We start from the raw sequence: 18,513 nt of genomic DNA, 5'->3' as shown, positions 1-18,513 counted from the left end.
TTCATATTTCTTACAGGGTAGTAAGGAATAGTAATAAGAATATCTGCTTTTAGACTTACATTTTCAAATATCAGACTGGCATTTTTATTAGCACAATTACAGATCACTAAGGCTTTGTTCAGCTAGGTTTATATTACATCAAATTCAGGCATACTGGATGCAAATATATACTATTTGCTCCAAACCTCACCTCCTAGACACAGGAACAATAACCTTCTTGCTCTGCATACCCATCATAAGTATGGAAGAAGGGACAGAGAGGAAGAGAAGAAACATCAGTGCCAAGATAGGAAGGCTTTTATTGGCTTAGCCCTTACAAAAGTGGAGCCTGCTTCTGCTCCTGTCAGGAAGCTGGAACAAGAGCTTCTGCCAATCTGTACAATCAGTAAGTTTCCACTCCAGCAGCATGAACACACATTTTTTGCCTCCAGAAGGAATGTGAGAGCATCATGTGAATAGGTGTGGTATGAAGCTCAAAGGGCTCCAGCAGATAGTCACTGGTATTGATGAGAGCAACATACCTAGAAAAGTTGAAAACATCAGTGAACAGAAAAGGATTTTGCTTATTAAAGCAAATATGAGAAGGGAACTGTTGTAAGTTGTAACTTCTCTGGTTCCAGGTCATGGAACCTGAGACACTTTTTTTGTACCCAGATGGTTTTATATGAAAGTAAAGGAAGCAGGACAGGCAGCATATCAGACATGAGTGATGCTGTCCCACTTCTCCCTGAATTTTCTGTAAATTTAGAACCTCCTAAAAGCTGTCTTCCTCCTCTCATAAGATTTAGTAACTTCTCTGTTATTCTGTATGGAAAGAAATGGAAGTTAACTAGTTAGTCTTTGTTCACAACATCTAATTCTCAGAATCATGGCCTCAGGTTTTTTTTTTTTTTATGTCTGATAATGATATGAAATGCTTATGGCAGCCACTGCAGTTCATCTTGAACCAACTCTAGGGCTTTTTATCTCCTGCAATGTGGTTCCCGTAGGAATAAGAACCCTTCAGCAATACCAGACATGAAGTCCTGTCCAGCAGAAGAGGTCTTGAAGTGGATGGCTCAGTTGACCAACACTATAGCATGAGAAGTATTTCACATACTTGGACAAATGTATTTTTGGGTGGCGATTTAGTTATTCCAAAGGTTACCACTCATTTCCTTCTGGAATTAATTTTAAATATTCAACAGCATAAGCAAAGTCATTCCAAGCTGGCAGCCTGAAGCACTGCTAGTGAGAAGCAAACTTTCCCTCCATAGGTATTCCCTGACGCCCACAAATGACTGCTACTATAGTATTGTGAAAAGGCTGTTTGAGGCTTGTTTCCTGATCACCCCTTCAGTAACTAAAGATGAATAACTGGGCATTCTGGCTGTGATTTCCAAGTATGTCATCAGTGTTGTTTTAAAGGCCCTTGGGATAAGCTGCTGAGCAAGACCTTTGCAGCAATGTCAGCATCAGTTTCATGCAGATCCTTCAGCTGAATCTATGAATGATGGTTTAGTATCTCACCAGCACAAGCAGAAAGGTAGCTCAGTCAGTCAAGATGGAGGTACATTGTGTAGTATAACAAATATTCCAACAAGAATCACAGTGATGTTCCTTCAGCTCCTGAAGTTTATCAACTATACACAGTGCCTCCTTCCCTCCATACATAGCATGAAGACTGCAGGGCTTGTTTCTCTTCTTTCCCTAGCTGTCTGTGATTAAAAACTGATGAGCTACCTCACACATGATCTTGGGTGAGACTGCACATACTAGAAACTGTGGGTAGTGCAAATTAACAAGCCAGTCCATGAAGGCAGAAGAATGCTGCACTGGTGTTACCAGTATTCACTGCTGTCACTGTCTGCACCTGCACAGAAGGACAGAGTAATCTCCTAAAACAAAGAGCTAGTTTCTCCCCCTATAAAGCCTGATCACTCACTTGGCCTTCAGGGTATAGCTCTGTCAAACATTTCTGCTGACACATTCAGTACACTGCAGATAACTGCTGATTGCAAATCAAGTAGCTTGAATTCAGCTACATCCTCAAAACAATTAAAAACTTCTATGACATTGTGGCAAATTTATTGCAATACATCTAAGATGAAATATATTGCTTAGTATTTTGCTGTTTCTTACTCCACATCTAGTAGCTCTGCCTTTCCCATTCTCCTTGGCAGGGTCCAAGCAGGGGAAATTGCTGCAGGTGCAGCAGCTACTCAGCTTGGCTACCAGGAAGGCCATATGAGAATAAATACCACAGCTCTTCCAGTACCTACTGTCACCACCAGACCACAGCAGTAACAAAAAGGAAGCCAAAAGGGTAGATAGGTGCCAAAATATCAAGTGTTCAGCTCCTTGTTTTTCTGTTACAGGCTGGAGAAAAGGGAATCATATCTTTTGGCTAAGTACCTTTCTAACAGCTCTTCACAAAGGAGGAATCTAGAGAACTTACAGTAAAGTACCTCATATTAGGCAATTTAAATAAGATTATTAAATGCTGGTTAGAAATCAAGTGAGATAATCTACCACAGGGGTAACGCAGCATTATTTTTTATCCTCAGAAGTAGTCAATAAATCATGTTACAGGATATAGTGAAAACCCCACAGTTTAGCTGGCAGATTCTCTAGGACAACCCTGCAATAGGAGGAAGGGCTCCTACACCTCCCAACTCCCTTAACATTCCAAATATGCAACATCACATTGCAGGATCTGTGTTCTTATATTTGTTTATTGCTTATAGCAGGGCTCTGGCTGGAAGAAAGTAAACAGCTAAACTGGGGCACCATTCCCTAACTCATCTTTCTGAATTGTGCCTCTGCTTTTCAACAATGACCCTGCTAGGCTAGGTATGCTACTATTTACAGCTCACTTCAAATAATTATCAACCTCTTATCTGTTAAGTTTTCTTGAAGATGTTTTACAATACAAGCAGAATCCCTTGGCCTGTAGAACCTCTGCTTTCAAGAATTAGTTTTGTTGATGACATCATTATCTATCCCTTGCAGGCTAGTCTTAGCCAAGATGACACGGCCTGCTTTTTACAAGTGACAGTTATCTGCAGCTCTTCCATTTCAGCTTGAAGATACATTTAGTATTTCTAAAGACTAACATCTCTGCAAGGAGTTCATGTGATACCTAATAAAGAAATAAAAACAAGTCATGGCTGATATGCATGTGATTTGTTCTAGGATGAATTAGAAATTATGTAAAACATCTGTCCTCAAATGTTATATTAATTTTTAGGATCACTTTGGAAATTACTGAATAGCCTAGGAATGGAAACTTGACAATTATGATTACTGACAGCGTGTGGCTTTGTAAACTTCAGTCTTCTCCCTCATCTGAAATTCTCTCTGCTTGCAGTGACTCTTCTTACTTACAGAAGAAAGCTTTGACCATAACAGGGAGGGGAATTTGTTAGAAAGAGATATTTATCTGCAAATTACCTTCGGTATTTTTGCTCAACCCTCAACTGTTTCTAGCTGCATGCACTCTGGGAGCTCAGTTCTCTACAGCAGTGTCCTAATTTTATCTTGATATAAGAGGTTGTTACAGCTGAAACATGGATAAATCTTTTTAGTTCCATTGTCTCCAAAAAGGCAAAACATTGAAGGAAGTTATAACAAAGAATAACAATCTGAACACTCCAAAAATTATCTACTTTATCTAACTCACACTGAAGGCAGCATTAATTCCATTTACCCGTGTTGGCTCTGAGATGCCACCTGTCCTGCCTGCTTATAACTGCTTATTAACCAGTGCTCCAGGGTACTGCTAACTGGAACCAGAGCACTGTTGAATAATCTTTCTTTCCTCTACTTAAGACTACAGCAAGCAAGCAGAGCCTGGCTGGTGACTATTCGCTGCTTTTCTGCCTCTGCAACTCTTCCATGCCACGATTTATCTAGGGCAGAAAAGAAGGCCTCATAATGAATTCATCCTCACGTTCAGTTGATCCTGAGGCCTGTGTGACAGCAGCTCTAATCTCATTTTGCAATGCTTTTCAGTGCTGCAGCAAGGGAGAAAGGAAAGAAGGTGGTGTCTCTAGACTTTTCTAGGTGGAGGTGGTAAGGTGCTAAGTGGAAGGTGATACAGCCATGCCCAGTTTGAGAAAGAGACAGTATGCACAAGTCATGCAATATTCTTGAATTCAGACTGCTGACCAGAATACACCCTGAGTACTTCTTCACTATTTACTGTGTTAGAGATTTCAATGCAAGAAAAACTCTTAATACAGCCAGAAAGTTAAAACAAAAATGATCACCCATAAATTCCAAGTGAATTTATCTACAAATCCAGACATCTCTGTATGTATAACCTTTGGTATCATTCACCCAGCCTTATTCCTGACTGTAGCTCTGTACACAAGCCCTCTTGGATGTGGAAACATATGTGGCTCCATCTGCCTCACAGCTGGCTCTGCCTTTTTCCATAAAAACTGTGCTGTATCAAAAACAATGTAGGAAATCACCATCAGCTACAAGACAGTGATGCATTTTGGCTCACTTTTCCAGTGAGTTTCCTGTAAATTTTCTGAACTACAGCCAAATTACCACATCTGTTGTGGATCAGAACACAACCCATAAATTTCATCATGTGCTTCTCTCTCCTCTGCAAGACCAAGACTATAGGCCCTTAGAATCAGAACAGGCAACCTACTTTTTGCTTTTGAGGACAAACATACTTCTCAACAGAAGTTCTAATTCAAAATGTTCAGCACATACAACAGCCTTAGTGACTACAGAATGGTAAGGGGTTGGAAGGAACCTATGGAGATCATTTGGTCCAACCCCACAACTCTCCTTCCTAAAGCAGGGTCACACAGAACACATTGCCCCAGCATCACATCCAGGTGGGTTTGCAATCTCTCCAGAGAAGACAACTTCACAATCTCTTTGATCAGCCAGTGATCAGCACCCTTACAGGGAATAAGTTTTTCTTCATGTTCAGATGGAACCTCCCATGTTCCAGTTTTTGCACATTTTACCCCTTGTCCTGTCACTGGGCACCACTGAAGAGAGTTTTACCTCATCCCCTTGATCCCTGTCTTTTAGATATTGATAAGGATTGAGAAGATCTCCTCTCAATCTTTTTTTCTTCAGGCTAAACAGTTCCAAGTCTCTCAGACTTGGTGATGGCAGCTCTGACTACTGGAGGCACCATTGCCTGGGACATAGAAAACAAGGCTGGGAATCAAAACATCCCCTTTGCCTTTAAAAATAAAAAAAATAATTAAAAATACACACAACAAGCCCATGTTTAAGGAAGAAGAAACCATGGTATTTAGCAAATCTATTTGGTATCAAGGCAGTGGAGGAAAAGAAAAAAATGGCATTTACGTGAAACTGCCTAGACAAAAAAAGGTCTATGGACAAATGTTTTCACCACAGAATAAATTACCATTGTGGACAGAGACTTAGGAGATAACACACTTAGGTTGCATTTAGAGTCTGAGGAATTGGAAGCAGCACACTGATGTTTGCTCATCTTCATTCAAACTGAAATCTTTCTTTCACACCTGTGCATCACAACCAGCTTTCATTTGGAATGTTGAAGCCATGCTGATATAATTGGAACAAACCCTGGAAAGCAAATGAGGTTGATAAAAACACCGCCTTCTGTAAAGCAGACTGGAACACCGATGTTTGCACTCAAAAATCTACACTCTGCTTTCAATAAACCAAGTTTGAACACTGAAGTTTTCATTGGCCATGTCTGATATATTGGATATAAATATAACCAGTTACTTGGCAGCTGCTCTAAAGCTAAAATCACATTTCCATTGCAGAAAGAAAAAGGCTATTGCACTGGAAGAAGCCAGATGTTTATCCTGCTTTTAATTGATGTCTCCATTATCTGACCTCTCAAAAAGACTACAAAAACAAACATCACAGGTACATGTTTCTAACTTGCCTAATCTCTCCGTGTCCAGGCTGATTTATTGATTTCAGTTGAAGATTAGCCAACTCTGAGCTGTAATGGATTACATTCAGTGTGAATTAGGGTCCATGTTGAGTCTATGGAACTGGAAGTATCATATCATTTGAGGATTGCTCAGTTTTATTCAAACTGAAATATTTCCTTCACATAAGTGAATCACCTCCAGGATGTGCTGAGGCTAATGGGATACAGCACAACATGGCCAAGTGAAGATCCAGCACTTGGGTCACAACAACTCCATGAACTCCAGGCTTACGGAAGAGGGGCTGGAAAACTGCCTGGTGGAAAAGAACCTGGGGGTGTCAGTTGATAACCATCTGAATATGAGCTAACATGTGCCCAGCTGACCAGAAAAGCCACCAGGAATAGTGTGGCCAGCAGGACAAGGGCAGGTATTTTTCTCCTATACTCAGCACTGGTGAGGCCATACCTTGAGTACTGGGTTCAGCTTTGAGGACCTCACTACAAGACAGACATCAAGGTGTTGGAATCTGCCCAGAGAAGGGCAATGAAGCTGGTGAAAGTTCTGGAGAATAGGTCATATGAAAGAACTATAGAACTATGATTCTAAGATTTGAGTTACTTGAAGAAAGCTGTATGCTTCCCCCTTCCATCTTCCTTTATATATCAGAACATTTCTGAGGATGACTCTAACATCCAGTATAATGATTTTTATCATTGAAATATTCTTATTATTGGTGCTATACAAATCAGTAAAAGACTGTGAAGGTCAGTGGGATGGAGCAGTTAGAGCTGGGCTGAACCCTAAAGGAAGGCTGCAGGTTGACAATGGCCACAACACAGCTGGGCAGCAAGCTCACCTGCAGGGCACCCAACACCCATGATAACAATAGGCCAATGATTCCCAGGCAAAAACAGGGTAAGAAGTCAGATTCCAGGTCAGACTGGGAAGGACAATAATTCATGAATGAGACTGGGAACACCTACAACATCTGTGATACAGCTCAGGGCGGGATTGATGGCTGAAGTCTAAGCTTAGATAATGTTATTGGACCCATGGATAGGTAGGAGGTATGCCCTACAGCTGAATCCATGCCATCTCCTCTAGGATCTACTGCTGAAAACTCAGACTGACATTGAGCTTTCCAAAGCCCAGCTTTTTCTCTCTGACATTCTTTTCTATCTCTAAAGAAAATGAAGCTGTAATATAAAGGCTTCTCTCACCCACTCTCCTAATTAATTCTGTACCAGTATTACAGTGGGGATGTCCCTTTCTTTTCAAGGGCAGGTGGCGGCTAGTAGCTAGAAACTGATTTATAATAATTTTTAGTAACTTATACTGAAAGCAATTTGAAACTCCAGTAGAAGAAAGACAAACCTCAAGTAAACCTGTCATCATGCACCATTTCATGTAAAAACGTGGCCAAATACCTCAAAACTTCAACATTGTGCTTTAGTCTGGACAAAACACAGTAAAGGAAAAGCAGTCAGACTTCTACTAATGCACCCTCAGAACCTGAATGACAACAGTAAACAAAGTCATTGCTGCACATCTAGATTTAGCAACATTTGAATTCTGTTTGGGGATACTTGAAGCACAAGTGTGTTATGTAACCATATACAGATTGGGCTTTGTGAACAAGATACTGCTGCTTTGCTCACATGGCTAACTAAACCTAATATAAGATTAAACTGTAACTGGAGGAACATTGTGGGAAAGAATAAAGAGTATATTCTTAGCCAGACATTCCTGCCTTTGAGATGGAAACTGAAAAGATTATTTTAAAAAGAGATGGAAAATTTTGTAGTATGATTAAAAGTAGGGGGTTTGAAATGTAGGTCACCAGTCTCACTGAGTTACATAGAATTTCTGTTTTATTCATGGGGAGATTTATATCCCATTAGATACATGTTTTATCATAAAATCAAGACAATAAATGAAATTTCTTCATCATTTAATGTAATAAATATGAATTAAATACTGGTTTTCCCACCACAGTTAGTAACATCCTAACTCCAAATTCAGTCTTGAATAAAATAGATCAACTTGTAAATTTCCTTTTAAAAGGGAGCTTTTAAACATAAGATACTTTTCACTGTTTCAATTGCTATTAAACATCTTTCATACTAGCATCACTTTCACTGTAAGTAGGTTCTCTCCATTTTCTTCTAAGTGCCTTTTCTAGGCAAACGTACTGCTGCCACAGGTTTTTGAAGGGCAGAAAATAAACTGCAATCTGATAACCTACCACCAATTAAAAACAAACAAACAAATTAAGAAATGGTCAGAAGATTCTGGAATATGACAAGCCATTTCCATAGCTTATAGAAAATAATGAAGACTTCATATATTGAAAATAAACATTGATACAAGATTTGCTTCATAAGAATAAAAAAACCTAATAACAATGCTCAATATCCTTCATTAGTATCAGCAGCTAATACAAGTTTTCATTTTATTTATGCTTGCTACACTTCATTGACTCTCCAACGGAGCTTTCTGTCATGGAATCACAGAATGGTTTAGGCTAGAGAAGACCTTTAAGATCATCAAGTCCAACCATTAACCAAACACTACTAAATCTGCTGCTAAACCATGCCACTCAGCACCACATCTACACAGCTTTAAATACCTCCAGGAATGGTGACTCCACTACTTCTTTGGGTGGCCTGTTCCAGGGCTTCTGACAAAGCAGTTTTTCCTAATATCCAACCTAAATCTCCCCTGGCACAACTGTTTCCTCTTGTCCTATTTCTTGTTACTTGGGAGAAGAGACCAACTCCCCACCTCACCACAACCTCCTTTCAAATAGTTACAGAAAGAGAAGTCTCCCCCAAACCTCCTTCTCTCCAGGACAAACAACCCCAGTCACCCAGCCAGTCTTCATAAGACTCATTCTTTAACTCCTTCAACGGCTTCGTTGCCCCTCTCTGGATGTATACCAGCACCTCAAGGCTATTCTTGTGAGGGGCCAAAACTGAATCCACCCACCATTGAAGGTGCAGTCTCACCAGTACAGAGGACTGGGGTCAATCACTTCCCTAGCTCTGCTGGGCACATTATTCCTGATACAGGCCAGAACACTAACTGGCCTTCTTGGCCACCTGGGCACACACTGGCTCATCTTCAGGTAGCTATTGACCAAAACCTCTAGAATCAACCTCGGGTCGTATGTCCTGGGTACAGCAACATATCAAAACTTCAAATCTATCATCTCTTGGAAAAAGCAAAGCCTCCTTGCAATACTTCCTTAATTGGTTCAATAGCAATAATGAAGCTTAACTCCCTAAGGTACACCTGATTCAGCAAATTCCTTGTCCAGGTTTAGACAGGAAAAGTAACATCTCCTCCAGATGGAAATTAATTATTAAGCCACATTTATTAAGCAAGAGCAGCAAGGTGGCTGACTCCCTTGGCAACTGCTAGTGGCCTGAAAAGACTTGTGTAGCCCTCATGCACATCTAAGATGGCTGAATTTGCTTCAGTTGTCCAAATCAGGCTGCTTAAATTAAACCGCTAAAGGCCAGTGCGCCACACAGACCAATTCACTCTGCTGTTATTCCTCTTCTCCACTTACACTCAGCCTCTTCAAATAATCATGACAGTGAGGTGCAGTTACTAAACACACTACCACTAAGCTCCTTTGTTCTGCTTACTCCAGCTGTGCAAAACCCCTTGCCTAAACAAGTTGCTCTTCCTTCTGCCTTTTAATGACAAATTGCAGAGGTTCTGCTTCATTCTATGAAGAAGTGAGTAAATTCCTCAAATCTTTGAAAATGTTCACAACAGGAAACTCATTTCTGATCTGTAGGACACTGTTTACACACCTCTTACAAAGTAAGCCAAGGACAGAAACCTGTGCTTTAGAGATTGACTACCACAGAACTGATTGATGGATTCACATCTTCCAGAAGAGGGATAACCTTACACAGTAACCTATACTCATCTTCCCAGAGTCTGAGACTCAGATTATCTGAGCATAAGGTACATGCATACTTTCATTCTAGACTCCAGGTGCTGTAGAAAAAACACATCAACATCACTTCTTTTTCTCAACCTGGACTTATTCATGACCTCTGGTAACTCTGCTAATATTGACCTTTAGCTTATGTAATATTTTGCTTTTCTGGTCCCTGCTGCTTATTCCCTTGACAGATTTATGGGCAGCCATCATATCTTGTCTTAGCCTTTATTTACCCAGTCTAAACATAGCAAATCTTTTAAGTGTTCTCTGATATGATAAGCCATCCAATTTCCAGATAACATGAACAGCTTTTCTGTATACCTGATTCAGTTCAAATACACCTGTCTTGAAAATCAACAGCCTAACTCCTGCAAAGTGTTCTTTGCAGCTCTCAATGGCCAAATGCAACAGAATTAAATACTTTCTTGTCTCTCTGGTAAGTATGTGGATGTTCCCAATTCTAAAATACATTTTTCAACACAGAGGGTTTATACCTTCTCTAAAAAGCTCCTCCAGGTATTGATACAATCTATCCTGCTTTCACTTTTTGTTTACAGATCATCATCCTGCCTTCTCGTCTTTCTCAGTCTTACATATATCACTCTTCCAGTCCTTATTTTCATGCTTTGATATCCCCACCTCTATATTCTAAAGGAGATCAGCTGCTCCTTTCTTCTATTTCCCTGCTTATTATCTTTTTTGCTTGTCCTCTTCTGCTTTACCTTCTGGATATTTCCCAAAAGATTCTGTCAGATACAAACTTCACATAAACAAGTTACGAAGCAATAGACATAAATTATCTGTCCTCAAGGAACAAAAGTTGCTTTCTTCTCAGGAAAAAAAGGCAGCCTCCACAAAGTATAAAGTTGTTTACCACAGTCTCCCTGCTGGATTTTTGGTCAAAGGGTTATTTCTAAATCCATCAGTGACCTGTCCCATGTCTTTGGTTAAACATCTGACTTGTCTCATTCTGCCTTAATATTTGTGAAATGGAGCTTATGCAGATTGCTAGAAGAATATTAATAAAATCACAGAATTAAGTTCATTTCTCAGAGTTCAGAGTCAGGTCAGCTTTTGCTAGGATGGAGTAGAGGTACTCCCAACAATTGTACTTCACATCATGACACAAATTCATTTCTACCATTTCAAAAGGACAACATGCTAATTATATTAACTTTGAGAATGAATACACTTTATGAGCTAAAAAAATTCCTTATAATGTCTTCCTGTGATTCTAGAACTACAAGTTAAAGTATGTCCAACTACTGGCAATAAAAAAATAATAGCATTTATCACTCAAGCTTGAGTTGCACAAGTCAAGAAACAAGTTAGGACAATCTTAAGATTTTGGTTTATATGTCTGAAGTTCCTTTCCCTTCATTGAAAACATTAACATATAAGCAGAAATAAAAAGAACATGGTATGTGAAAGCATCTCCCTCCATTTTGAACACTTTATGGAAACAAACAAGATAAAACATCAGGAAAATTATATTAAAAACAAAATCTAAACTCTTGATCTCATATACTACGTACTAATGAGACCCATCGAGTTTCTTCCCAGAGGCTTACTTTATATCTAAATTTAAACCTTCTGCCAGTTCTTAATTAGCAGTAATGAAGCAGTTCAATTTCTCAGTGTCATTAATAAACACAAAGTCAAGTCTCATTTCTCAGACAGATGCACATTAATGCTGTTTAAAAAGCTAAACTTCATCCATTCTCAAACGCTGCATCAAACGACTTCCAAAAAAGCACTTCATAGAACGCACACAAGAATATTAAAATAGGAAGCCTTAGTCACCCACCACTCCTTTCACTTGCTTTCCAAAGCGCAGAAGCTGTATTTGAAAGCTTCATTTGTGACTTCCTTGTGAGAGTTGCTCCCTGTTTTCCCCCTTGGAGTAACAGTCCTCTCACACTTTGCTGCTGCCATGTCCTTGGGCTATATCTCACTTTGTGTACTTAGAACAAGGCTTTATAGGAGCTGCAGCTGAACCTGTGGTACCAGATACCTTTAGCCACTCCTGTCTATCACATCAGTTTCTTTATTCGGCTCTTAAGTTAGCTTGTCCTGTTTAGTATATTACCACACATTCATTCATTCTTCTATATGCTGTTTAAGTATGATGAAGGCTAAAGGAAGTGAATAAAATTTTAACTTCATAGGCTTGAATTCTGAGTGTTTTTAAGTTAATTCTATACAATTCATGAATACCTTCATTTAAATAGAAGGCCTTAAGACACTTCCTTTGGCTTTTCATGATAAATGGAGAGAAACAGAGCACTGTGGATAGGATGGTCATTTGAAAAACACATAACTGTGTCTCTTACTGTGTTTTGAGCAACTTACATAGATTGACCTGGTCAAGGGAAGCTGGTTTCTTCCATCTTCCTACACAGCATCTCAGGGATGGCAAGATGATAACTTACATTGTGCTTCAAAGGGCTTTGAAATTGCAGCTGGCCTCTGCCTCCAGCTCTCAGGAGCAAAGCAGACCACACACAGCACACTTTATTCAGGAAATATTCCCTGAGCCAGGGCTTTAGGTGACTTGTGTGTCACTGTTTTCTGTTCTTCAACCTCAGTTCTCCATTCACCACCATGAAAGGAGGTTTGTTTTTTTGGTTGTTTGGGTTTTCACATTCATACCAACTTGAGGAATTTGTCAGACTGAAGGATCTTATCTACTTTTTGTGCCTCCTCAGGATACAAGTTTCCCTCTCTCTCCCCACAAGCATGTAATACAGACACCCATTTTACTATGATATCAACAAATAATTTTATCCCACAGCAGGAGAATTTCGGAAAAGGACAAAAGTGGAATAACATGGTTCAGAATCAAAATTCCCAGGTGAATAAACCTTGTTTTTACATTTCTTGAAGGGAGAAAATACATTTCTGTAAGTTTGGCCAGGAAAGGGAATAACATATCACTTAGATCAACAGAACATCTAAGAATGTTAAATATTTTAAACTAAGTTGCTGAGGACAAATATTTCACAGAGGAATTGTTTTGTATTGTTTTATGAGCATTAACCTTGGCACTGGCAAAATATAGCAAGTGCTTGTTTAAAGAATGCTGAAAAATAAACAAAGCCTTGACTACACTAAAGCTGTGTCAAACTTGGAGGTACAAGCTCATTTCCTCTATGTTTTAAATGTCTCCACAGAGTCATATAAATATTAGAAAAACAGAGTGTTATTTTAAACATATAAGAATGAGAATCCAACCTAGCAGTTGTGAAAGAAAGACAAATGCAATTTTTAGATACTTAATTGATAATTAGCAGCAGAAATTCTACTGTCTGGCAAAAATATATTATCCCACCTTATGCTGCCATAAAAGATCAGATGTAGAAAAAATAAAATATTAAGGAAGTAGGAAAACTTTTCTGTTGCTCTTTTTACCACTAGAAGAAATTGATGAAATTTAAGAAAGACTCTTTTCTGTTGAAAGATTACAAGAGGAAAAGTGCAGCACGTGCTATGATGAATGGTATCCTGAGAAATTCAGAAATAAAAACATCATAACAAGAGCTTAATTTGTGTCACACATTGTTCTCCTTCCTGCAACTTTGTTGAATCCCATTTCACACCTTAGTTACACCAAGCACATAGGAAAATTAGTCCAAAATCCAGTGGAACATTTTTGTTGGTACTATTTGTAAAGAATGAAGAGGTAGAAATAGAGGGTTCAGTAGGAGAGTTAGTCAGGTTTTGCAATAAAGTTACAGAAAAAAACCCCAGAACCTTACAAAGACACAGATGAGTAAGATCTTTTGAAAATAGATCCTCATATGTTTTGAATGCTTTTATTTATGTTCTGGGTTCTCAAATGCGGTCCCACATGGTATTTCTTCACACCTCTCCTTGATGTATGAAAGGCGAAATACCATGTAAGAATGCATATCCATCAAACATTCCATAAGCAGTCTAGCCAGAGAACAGAAAAAAAAGGAGTGTTAAAGACAGTCCTCAAGAAATACTGCAAAATCATTTTCAATCAGAGTGCTCCAGACCCCTAATAAAAAACGAAAATATTTCAGATCAGGCCTTTCAAATGTTTCCATGCAATACCTAAATTCTATATTAAAAGATTTTTTATTACAAAACAGCTAATAATTTGCATAAACTGTTACAATTGCTCTACAAATTCTTACTATTCAACAACCAAGCATAAAAATCATCACATAACATTTTTTGTTTGTCACAGTGGAGCATTAAATCCCAGAGATTAGTAGCTCCCAGATGGAGAGTTCACCTATACAGAGGCATAATAAAGCAGAATCTTTATCTGGTATTTAGTTCTCTTTAGAATTTATGGGGACAAGTGCCAGGTTGCCCAGGATTGCAATGGCCAGGCTGGTTTGGGATCTCTCGAAAGAAGTCGACTCCAGAACCTCTCTGGACAACCTGTTCCATGGCTGCAGCGCCCTCACACAACAGAGGTTCCCTCTCATGCTCAGACTTCATCTCCTAAATTCCAGTTTGTGCCAGTTACCAACTGCCTTATTCCTGGGCACCGGGGAAAGTCTATACCCATCCTCTTGACATTTGTCCTTTAGATACTGATAAACATTGAGAAGATCCTCTCACTCTTCCCTTCCCCAGGCTAAAGAGGCCCAGATATCTCAGCCTTTTTTTAAAGAGATGCTCCAGATCTGTCATCGTTTTCATAGTCCTATGCTGGACTCCCACCAATAGTTCCCTGTCTCTCTTGAACTGGGGAGTCCAAAAGTGGATCAAACACTCCAGAAATGGCCTCACTAGGGCAAAACAGTTAATGTGGCATCTCCTGCGTTCCAGTTTGCACCCATTGCCCCTTGGTCTGGTAGTGGACACCACTGAAAATAGGCTGGCTTCACCTTTCTGACACCCACCTGTAGTAGTTTCAGGCTGTGCCTAGAAAATTTTCCACAGGTCTTGAACAGAAAGTAGTACAACACAAATAAATTACTATGAGATGTAAAAATTAAAACAACTGTAAGTTCTAAACAATCCCATTGAATAGATAACAAACACAAGCTAGTAAGGCAATTCTAAGCCCACCGCACTACTCATTAGATATTTACCAAAGTGTTTACTCAGGCTGCTACAGGTGATCTTTCCTGAGACCTGGCACACAGCCAAGTAGGACAGAAAGTCACTGTTGGCCTAAAGCAACCAGATAAAAAACACTCTAGGAAACAGAAAAGAAAAACAAACAAGCAAAAAGTCCTACAACCACAACACCACCAAAAACCCCAGGCAAACTCAGCACTAGGCATTCCTAATATGAACCACAGTCAACCATCAGCTCCTCAGAACACGAAAACGCCCCACACCACAAAGCAACGATAAGGTGCCGTGTCACTTATAAGGCGGTGCCAGTGGTGACGTCACACCTCCCAGCCAATAGCGAGCTCTGTTTACGCGAGGCGGGGTCTCCTTGCACACTCACGAGGGATCCCACACCAGGCCCTTGCCGCAGAGGCTTCGGGCAGGAGGCGGAGTCCTGCCCTTGCCCCGCCTCTCGCCGCAGGAAGCCGCGCGTCCGCGGTGCGTATTTATGCGGAGCCCCGTAAGCAGTGGTTTGGCTGAGCGCGGGGCGGAAGCGCCCGGCACTGTTGTCTTGTCTGGCTGCAGGCGACGAGGATGAGCCAGAGGGACACCCTGGTGCATCTCTTTGCTGGCGGGTAGGTGAAGTTGCTGCCTGGCGAGGGGAGCGGCAGACATGGTACTGGTATCAGCCTTCCTGTGAAGGCTGTCAGGATGGCTGCCCGCCCACTTCTCTGTCTCCCGCCCTGACGTTGTCATCTCTACTGCCTTTCTTTTTCCTTGGCGCTGGAGAACGCAGGGTGGGTGCAGCCCCGCAGCTGTTCCCCGCCCTTGTCGCTATAACCCCGGAAATAGCTCTTGCGGAGTTTTCCCGTCCTGTTTTCCTAGTGTTGTGGGGGTCCTGCTTTGCCATCAGACCCGCCCGACACGGCCTGGCCTAGTAGAGGAGCTCCACTGCAGTCGGGAGGGACTGCCCAGAGACATCGCGGCGATGTCTCCAGAGTTGGAGAGTTGAACGGGCGCCCTTGGAGCGCTGCGAGGCGCTGCCGCTCCTCTGAGGGGCCGTGAGGCAAAAGAGCAGGGGTCTCCGAGGGGTAATAGGTCGTGTTAAGAAACTCCTGGCACGGCGCTTTTCGTCCTGTACCCGGAGGCTCTTCCTGGCCTGTAAGGAACCAGTTGAGTTCGTGTGGGCCCAGTCGTGCCCGGGCAGGCGGCCCTGGGCTTCGCTAGCACCCTGGGCGCGCCGCCGTGCCTGCCAGGCCCGGGTGTTGCGTTTTGCCATAGGCGGTACGGGGGCCTTTGGGGCAAGAGAGGGTGAAGGTTGCCTTTATAAAGAGTGTATTCCGTCTGGTGGCTCTTCTAGGAGGTTGTCCTTATCTGGTGTTTTCGTGAAGAAACATGCTGAGCCCTCTGCTCCATCAGAGAGGCTGCCCAAATATGCCGTTCTGCTCAGGCTGAGAACGGTGGTTTCAAGGGGCCACCGTGTCGCTTGAATGCGTTTCAGTACAATGATCTGGGGCTTCACATGATTATACAGCTTTTCACCCATGAAGACAGAAGAAATAAGAGGCTAGGCTATTGCTAAATGCAAAGATGTGGCCTCTGTAGCTGTGGTTAAATCTGAATTGTACCTTCACAATTGTTAGTCTATCTTAATCTTAAACTGAGTAATGCTCAGCATGTCTGGATTACACAGCCTGTGGTTCCTCCAGGCGTAAAGTGGAAAGAGCACCTACTTTAAAAGAGAAAGATGGGCTTCCTGTTTGGAGTAACAGTGAAAAGTGTATTTGAGTAGTGAGCATGACTGTGTGAAATGGGAGAAGCAACAGACTAAAGAACATACTTTGCATCCCGAGAGAGGGCTTGATGCTTGACTTTATGTTTGTGCTCATTAACTCTAGACAGGGGTGTTTGATGTGGAAGAAGAGTGTAGCACTTATTCGAAGCAGGCGTGTGCATGCTTTGCAGATTTGCACGGTTGTACATGTGATTTAGTGTTTTTATGAGTGCTTTTTCACCCCCTTGATTTCTGCTCTTCTCCTTAAGAGGAGAGGGGCTCTATATAGCAAGAGACACAAGATGTGATAGTGTGTACTTTTCAGAATTCACATCCTTGTAAACGTTCACAAAAGCAGCAGGAAGGAGTGCTGCCTTATTGTGTCAGTTTAACTTGATAGGCAGAATTGCGTGTAATGATAGTGCCAAGATTATAAACCTGAAACTGAAGAGTGGATGAAGATTGTTTAGCTCAAATTGTTGCAGAGAAATCTGGTCATCTGGGTCAAGGGTTATACTGTGAGGAAAGGGCAGACTGTTGTTTCCTCGTGTGCCAGCCACATGCTTCCTGTAACCTTGGTTCAAAGTGAACTGCGTATATTTGGTTACATTTAGCAGTAGAGAAGTTATTCTGGATCATCTTGTGATTTCTTTGTGAGCACAGTGGACTACAAATCACCTGAGTGATCCCAAGTCTTCAAGTATAACTTGAAGAGAAAGGAAGAACTTTGTTTTCCCATATGTTTCACTGGAGTGTGGAAACAACATGATAATCTCTATCTGCTGCACTGAGTTCAGCCTTCAATTCCTGCTTTCTGTAGTGAAACTAACTGATGACACTGCTGTTTTAGCAATGTAGGTGGGGCTGTCCTGGGATTTTTCTGTAGCTGCGTAGGTTGCTTCACCACCAAGTTTTCACACTCCAGTACTTCAGGGCCATTGAAAATTGAATTTTGTATTTCTAATAATTTTCTCCTTCGTTCCGTTTTCTCCTATCTCTGAATCGTTATCCCTTCCCAACAGGTCTAATAGAGTCTTTCAGCAGTGCTGGCCACTGGGTGAGGAAACTACTCAGGAATTACTGCTTTTTTTGTTGTAATTCAAGCTTTTACTCGAGTAGTTTTAATTTCTAAAATCCCATCTCTGTTTCATAACTGTATTAATTGTATATGCAGTATTTTGTGGTAGAAATACTAACTTGTAAGTTTAAAAAGAGGGAATCCCGTACTCTGAAATGGTTTTAATGTACTGTCTAACACTATCATTGAAGTGGAAAAAAAGGAAAAAGAAGAAAGCTTATCTAAATGGTTTTGCTGGATTGGCTTGTGCATTAGCCGGTATGTTAACAAGGTACTGCTTCATTTACGTGGTACCACCTCCACCATGTACTACTTTGACCTTTTAAAATAGGATATTCTCAGGAGTTCTATATGTAAAAATAACAGCAGTTGCATTTAAAAGTGAAAAATACATAGCATGAGAAAACATCGCACTTACAGGAAGCAAGGTAGAGAAATAAAGAATTCCTTTTTAGATAAAAAAGTTACTAACTTTTGAGAACACATTCCGTAACTGATAGAATTTGTAAGCAATTGGTTCCATGCAGTAGCTTTGCTGTCACCAAAAAAAAAAAAAAAATTAAGCATAGTTTTCTAGGCTATATTCAAAATTGCCATTGTGCTCTCTATGCTAAAGAGTAATCACAAGGAGCACACCTGTGGATCAGTATCCTATGTGGAGTTTTCATTCTGTGACATTTGAATTTACTTATTCAAGGGCATCATGACAAAATATGATCTGTTTCTCAGCTTCTGTTTCTGCAAGTTACCTCAGCTCCATTTGCTG

The sequence above is a fragment of the Indicator indicator genome, chromosome 13, assembly GCF_027791375.1.
Source record: "Indicator indicator isolate 239-I01 chromosome 13, UM_Iind_1.1, whole genome shotgun sequence".
Taxonomy (NCBI): Eukaryota; Metazoa; Chordata; class Aves; order Piciformes; family Indicatoridae; genus Indicator; species Indicator indicator.
This window is presented reverse-complemented; position numbering follows the sequence as displayed.